This window comes from Microcebus murinus, chromosome 3, assembly GCF_040939455.1.
Source record: "Microcebus murinus isolate Inina chromosome 3, M.murinus_Inina_mat1.0, whole genome shotgun sequence".
NCBI lineage: Eukaryota > Metazoa > Chordata > Mammalia > Primates > Cheirogaleidae > Microcebus > Microcebus murinus.
This window is the reverse complement of record NC_134106.1, coordinates 48,500,386-48,507,346: the sequence shown is the minus strand read 5'-3', so window position 1 is coordinate 48,507,346 and position 6,961 is coordinate 48,500,386. Positions and strand designations below refer to the sequence as shown.

At 45.2% G+C, this 6,961-nt stretch overlaps 1 long non-coding RNA gene across 2 annotated transcripts in view; it reads right to left on the bottom strand.

Moving 5' to 3' along the window:
- Nucleotides 1-80: 80 nt before the first annotated feature.
- The window catches only part of LOC105862338 (uncharacterized), a 344,304-nt gene continuing 337,423 nt past the window's right edge, over nucleotides 81-6,961 (bottom strand). For both annotated transcript variants that reach the window (XR_012918561.1, XR_012918562.1), the window contains one exon: nucleotides 81-599. This is a non-coding gene — a long non-coding RNA (uncharacterized LOC105862338). The remainder of the gene's footprint in view (nucleotides 600-6,961) is intronic.

Sequence of the window (6,961 nt, the reverse complement as noted above, 5' to 3'; positions counted from 1 at the left end):
TAGGGGTGAAGGGATAATACCTCTCCTAACCCATCACAAGGGCCATGGTCAACATTCCTAAGACAAAAGACATTTAGCAACAGAAAAGCAGAACAAATTTATTAAACAAAGTTTTATGTGACATGAGAGCCTTCAGAAATAATGACCCCCAAACCCAGGGGAAACTGTGTTTTTATGCTAAGTTTGATGAAAAAAAAAAAGGACAGCTGTGGAGAAACATGGTTAGACAAAAAAGGTAGGATCGAATTAATGGTAATAAACTGAGGGGAAAACCCAGCATAATATGTTTGTTCAGATTCTTCTTGGCCCCTCGGTGCAGCATTCCTTTCCATCTGGTACAGGGCAGGACACCTGGTACATGAACGTCTTATGTCCACTTTCAGGGGAGGTTGGTCAGAGATGAGCTTTCTAGGTTTTATGGCCTGTTTTGGAGGAGAGAAAGGAGCGGGAGACAGGAGGCCAGAAGATCAGAGACACCTACTTGCTCCTGAGGCCCTCCTGTCTCCTTCAGCTCAACAATACTCAGCATGCCAAGGCGCTGCCCTTCGGGGTATTGTGTTCAGAGCCCCAATACTATCGTAGAAGTCATTTTCTCTTATCTGTAAAATGAGAACGTTGAAATAGAATGGGTAAACTTCCGATATTCCAGCAGTAGATTTCTTTCCTTAAGTCAAGCTTTAATTCTTCATAAATGTCCAATATATAAAAAACCACGTAAGAACAGAAGCACTGCTCTCTTTGAGCAGGGTGGGGATTGGGAGTCAGGAAAAGGCTCTCTGTGGAATAACTGCGAAAAGTACTGGCCAAGCTAAGCTCATCATTGAGCCCCAGGAACCTGCTGTGTCTGCAGAGTGAAAGGGGTCTGAAGTTCAATGGGGACAGAATGAAGAGGAGGGTGAAGGAGGAAAAACAGCAAGTTTGGGAAAGACATGCTTTGTCTCATTCACAATTGGGCTGTCACCTAACAAATGATATTTTGCAATCCTGGACGTTGATGCTTGACAAATGGCAGCCTGCTAGCAGGGACACAGCAGGTGAGGGTCCTATGAACCAGCAATGGCTAGCCAGGCAAGCCCATAAGTGATAACTACAAAGTTATCAGAGACTTGTAAATTTCCGTGAGTCATGCGACTCCCACTTTAGCCCAGCCTTCTGAATTGCGGCAGGTGTCCACTGGCTGCAGATCAGTGGCTGGGCTTCACACCCTCTAGCCTGCAGGCAGAACAGGGAGATGGGGCAAGACAGGGAGAATTGAGTTGGATACAGACAGCCAACTGTATCCTGCCTCTCACCATGACCCCACAGAACGCCCCTTCATGGAAGCCTTTCTCCCTCCAAAAGATGGGCATATTTACCCAACAATCAATGAAAAGCAAAAAACTCCCAAAGCCTCCCTTCCTGAAATTCGTGGTACGTTTGGGGACCCAGATTTAAAACTTACATCCCCAGGTTAAGCACAAATCTGGCCAAACATGATGTTTCCATTCAAAAGTTTCAACCTGCTGGAGAAAGAAGTTCTTGCCTCAGAAACTCAAATGCACTGATTAAAAGTGAGTGCCACAAACACACACTCCAATATCATCAAGGGCAAGTCAGAACCCACACCAGAGTTAACAGGAAACTCGCTGGAAGAGAGTCAGAGTCGCCACTGAAACAAAAGCCCGGCTCTGAATGCCAGCTCAGCAGGCAGCGCTCGCCTTTTCAATGGGACTCGCTCTTTGATGTGTGTTTTTTAACTGCAACTTTCATGTGGTGATGGAAGAAGCTAAGAGCAAGGTGGTAGCATTATGTGAAGACCAATGCTTTCAAATGCCCTTTGCCCTTCAACAGCACCTGGCAGACAAAGAAGAACCACATAGACGGGAGAAGCCTACCTGTTTTTTAAAGAATATCTGTGCTAGCAGAATCCAAAAGGGTGAGAAGGAGCACGCTCTTCAATGGCAGAAAAAAATTTGGTGGGGCCACTTACACAGACAGATTTGGCTTAAAATAAGAGTTCGCTTATGGCTTCATTTGGATCATAACCCAAATTAAAATTATTTGTGTCCGATTAGCTTAAAATAAAATATCCCCATGTATGGCGAGTCTTTAACACATTTATTTTCAGTAGTGGAAGAATGAAGTAGCAATAGAATATTCAGGACCTGTATCCTTCAGAAACTATACAGGTGTGTCTTGCTTTGCATAATACATACATTCCTGGAAAAGGTGAGTGGAAGTGAAACAATATTTTTACATATAAAGTGTCTGCTATTTTAAAAGCATGTCACTGATAAAACCAACTATCTCTTGTTTCTTGACGGGTAAACAGAGCTTTTTATATACTTCTGGTTTTCCCTAACGAGGCTGATTTAACTTGAAAGAACTAACTAAACCCCCTATTTGGGGGCAGTCATCCAGCATCAAGTTCTCACAGGGGAGCTTTAAAAGCTGTTCTGGGTCAGCTTACCCAGAAAGGCCACGGAAGAGGGAGTAAGAAATGCACCTCATGTCATTGGGCAGCAATAGGCAGCTTGGAGTTCTTAGCTGCTGCACTGAACTGTGTATTATGTGATCTTTTATAGAACTGGGTTGGGGCAGGCTCTTCTCAGCAGCAGTGAGAGAGAGACAAGGTATTGTGGGTAGGGCGTGTCCATGCAGCGGGAGGGGACGTTACAGGGGTCAGGTTTCCACACAGCCAGGCTCCACTGAAAGTCAAAGGTTTGGAAGGTGGTAGTCGAGTGTGGATGGATTGGCGGATGTGAAGAAAGCACAGGCAGGGCAAAGAGCCTTTTCACACCTCCATGGGACACCAAAGCCAGAAACCATCTGTCTCTGATTGTGGAGAGAGGGCACCAAAGAAGTAGGAGGAAGGTAAGTGAGGAAGAAGAAAAGAGCGAGGGGAGAAAGAAGCAGGACTCTTCAACATATAATGGTAAGGGCTAAAGGGGCATGTGGCTGGATGCATGGTTTTATTTTATTTTTGTAAAGGATCAGTTGCATGTAGAATCATTAAGGAAGCCTGGGATGCGAGTGTCTGCCCATGTACCCTGCACTACACCTCCTCCATCCCTTGAGGCTGCATGGATATATTTTCAGGACAAATAAAAGACAGCAAACTGAGTCACCAAGAGGTGCTGATTAAAATTTGAAAAAAATATATTCTCCACTCTGTGTAATTTTCATGAAGCCATTGCTGATGAATCCATACCATGGTTTTAAGAGACTTTACAGATGTCGGGGCACACCGCCACCATTCCTCTGGTGACAATACCAATGAGCTCTGTGAGCCCTATGATGGCATCAATCCCCTTACACTAGAGCAGTTTTCAAAGTTCTCACCCTTGGAGAGCACAGAAAGCTGGCTCCTGCCCAGACCCCCACCTCGGCCCACTTGCCCCCCCAGGTAAAATGACTAGCCCTTCTCTATGCTGTGTGCCCAGCTGCTTTTCCACCTGGACTGCCATTCCCCCCTTCTGCCTATGGGAACGTTGACTTCACCTCTGAAATGCGGCTCCGGCTCCGTTTTCACCTTTCCTAGGTAGCCGTCCTACCTTGTTCCTTGTAAACGATTCTCCCTTGCACTTCCTCAGACTTTACTCTTATCCCTCCCCTCCCAGCACTCATCAGGTGGAGTCGCAGCTGCCTGTTTAGCTGTCTGTCCCCTGAGGCCAGACTGTGAGCACTCTGAGGGCAGGAAGTCGGCCTTGTCTCTGTTGTCCCAGCACCTGGCAGAGTGCCAGCAGGTGCTCAAAACACACTGCCACAGAGTCAGCAGACTCTGCTCCAACACGTCCCTGTGCCGCCCTGCCCCAAGCTGACACGTTTTATGTTCCTAAAGCATCAGGCCCAGCAGTAGGCGGGTTTTCCCATCTTCTTTCCACACATTTTATAAGCTGTACTCTAAGGAAGGGAGCATGAAGTGGTGTAGAAAACTGGCCACTGGCCCTATAAATGAAGTGTAGCTTTAAGCAAAGTCACACAAAACTGGGGAGAGGGTTTCCTGTGGTTTGAGTAAGGACAACTGGGGACAGCTTCATTTTAGGTCGAGTGCGTACATGTGAAATGTTTATTTTGTGTGTTAGTTTGGGTTCTCTGAGAAGCAGATGTCACGCTGGGATTAAACGTGTGAGAGATTTAGTAGGGGAAAGGCCTGTGAGGGAGGCAGCGGAGGGAGCGGAGAGGCAGTCTGACCTTGCGGAGGAGACCGGAAAGAAGAAAGACGGGGCAGAAGGAGCCTCCAGGGCTGCACAGTCCAAGAGAGAGTCAGCCAGGCCGACGGCCAGTCTCTCTACTCCTCCTTGCCCTGTTTCCGTCTCTGCCTCTTTCCTTGAATCTGTGTTTAAAATTTTAGATTGTTTATGACCTCAAGAAGTGGGCATTGTTATTACTAAGGCCGCCATTAAGTACAGAAGCACTCTGTTTCAAAAGCCATCAAAAGGAAATAAATATCTCATTCTATCATCAGCCTCAATCGCGAGTCTTAACAGGAACTCAAAGCAGGTTGAGAACTAAAAACCACTAACATGCATCGAGTAGTTGCAGGTGACGCGTTCTGTCCTAAGTTCTCTTTCTGACTTCCCTCATTCGGTTCTCACAACAATTCCATCAGGTAGGTACCAAAATGTTTCCATTTAAAGATGAAGAAACTAAAGCCCTGGTTGTTTAAATTACCTGTTCATCACTGCAAAACTAGTGAGTGGCAGAGGAAAATTCAAATTCAGCCCATGCTCATAACTTAATACTACATTTAATAGTAGCCTAAGTAACCTAGCCTGGCATAGGGCAGAGACAGCCATCAATAAGATTCCTGTTTCTCTTTCCATACCTCAGAGCTGTTGCTGAAGAGTGGCTTTCCCAGCTCTCACTGCCACCCCTGCATGGCTTTATGACTAGTGCTTGTCCACAGACTGTGAAAGAACATGACTGCACCACTCCTGGGCCAGGGCCTTTGAGAAGAACATGCAGATTTCCCATCTGCACTTCCCCTTCTACTACCTGAAACCACTGATGCCTTGTGACCTTGGAAACCACATATCGCCAATGGCATAGCATCCCTCTACTGACTGGAAACCAACTTGCACTCTCTGCCTTGTTGTGTTTAAGTCATTATAATTGGGGAATCTGTGTGTTATAGCCGTTTACTCTCCCTGCCTAAGAAGAAGGCAAGGAGATGTCTTGCTACAGGAGTGCGAAGTCATTGGTTTAAGGTCACAGAAATAGTAATGGCAGAGGTAGGGATAAAATATAGACCTATCTGCTGGTGAAGCTCTTGTTCTTGGCATTGCACTGAGAAGGGGTGATCAGTGAGAGGACGAGAGCAAGGAGAGTCTCAGAAGTCTTGGCAAAGGGTCTGACTGTGGTCTCTGGGGAGCCAGTCTGCAAAGTGGGACCCTGAAGACTTAGCGTCAAGACTCAGAGTTCAGTGTTGATGAGAAGAGTGTGTCCATCACACTGAAGGAGGACCCAGGTGCCATTCTCACAGGGGAGACTTGGGGAGCTGACATAAAATGGGAGGCACCACGAACTGTTCTATGGGCAGGACAGATTGTCAGGGCTTGTCTACGTAGGACAGTTTCCACACAGGGAGAGCAACAGGAGTCAAAGGAAATGCCTGTGCAGACTGGGCCCTTGTGGTTGGCCTGGGGAAAGCCTTATAGTTGGAGATTCACCAACAGAGATTCACCAATGTATTACAGAGTCTCCAAACTCATTTCAAACTCACACAATGAAGCTCCCAGGAAAAACTGGATATTCCCTCTTTGTTTAATTACCATCCTCTGGCTGAAGGGCACTAAAATGCTGAATGAACATCTTTGCGTTAGCAGAAGCTAGTCAATGCCTTATGGACAATGGATCTGTTAAATACTGGGCACCTGTGAACATAAGTCTCCCTTGGGCTTCCATGCTTTCCATCCCCATACTTCATCCTTGGTCTTCAGGAAGCTCCCCTTGGTAAATACAGAAGGATCCTTAAGCACTCTGACATGACTAGATTGTTCTGTGCTAAGGGCTCAGGGGTGTGGACTGTCCCTATCATGGCTCCTGTTCAAACACAGCATCTCCATGGAACTCCGGGGTAAGGTAAGTACAATATAGTATGTTTTTTTCAGGGGACAAAAGGTGCTAACTATCCAAAAGTACACTGCCTACTGAGTGTACATTGTGCATTCTAAAAACATACAAGTGCTCTTCTGCCTTCATGAAGAAGGTAAAAGCAAGAAAGTGGATTAAATGGACAAACAATAGCCTACTTCATATTTGGATATTATATTGTCTTCAGTGAAGTGTTTCTAATGTTCTTGAGGCTTGCAAATAATGAAAAGGGTATCCCCTCCATTGAAATCCAAGTAAATACACTGTAATTGGTTTAGAGTGCCTTTAATACTAGTGTTCTCACGTTTTAAAACTCTTTTTTTCCAAGTTTCAATAACATGTTCTTGAAAGATAGACTCTCTAAGTATTTCTTTGTCCTCAGCAAGACACTCAAATCACTTTTCTAAACTGATGGTCTGGCATCCTTCCAAAACTGATTTAGAAGTTATGGCTCACACCCCATGTCTGAATCTTCTAACCTTGGCACATTCCTAAGTCCTATGAATAGGGTTGGCAGTTGGGAAGGCTGGCTATAAAAAGAGAGAGAGCGCTGCATGTATCTAGCTCTGTTTAGCAAATTTTGCTTTCATGAAAATCCTAGAGAGTCAAGAAGATATTGCCAAGATACCTACAAGATCTCAGTAACCTGTTGGGCTATTCCATATGCCGTATCACACTCAAAATCAGTTAAATATGTATAGTGCTTTAGAGTTTGCAAAACATTTTCATATTTATTGTCTCATTCAATCAATATAATTTTTTTCTCTGAAAAAACATTCAGTTCATATTATTATCCCCATTTGAGAGATAAAGACACTGAGGCACCATGGAAGTTATAGCCAGCATTACCCAGCTAATTAATGACTGAGCTGAGAAAGAAACTCGC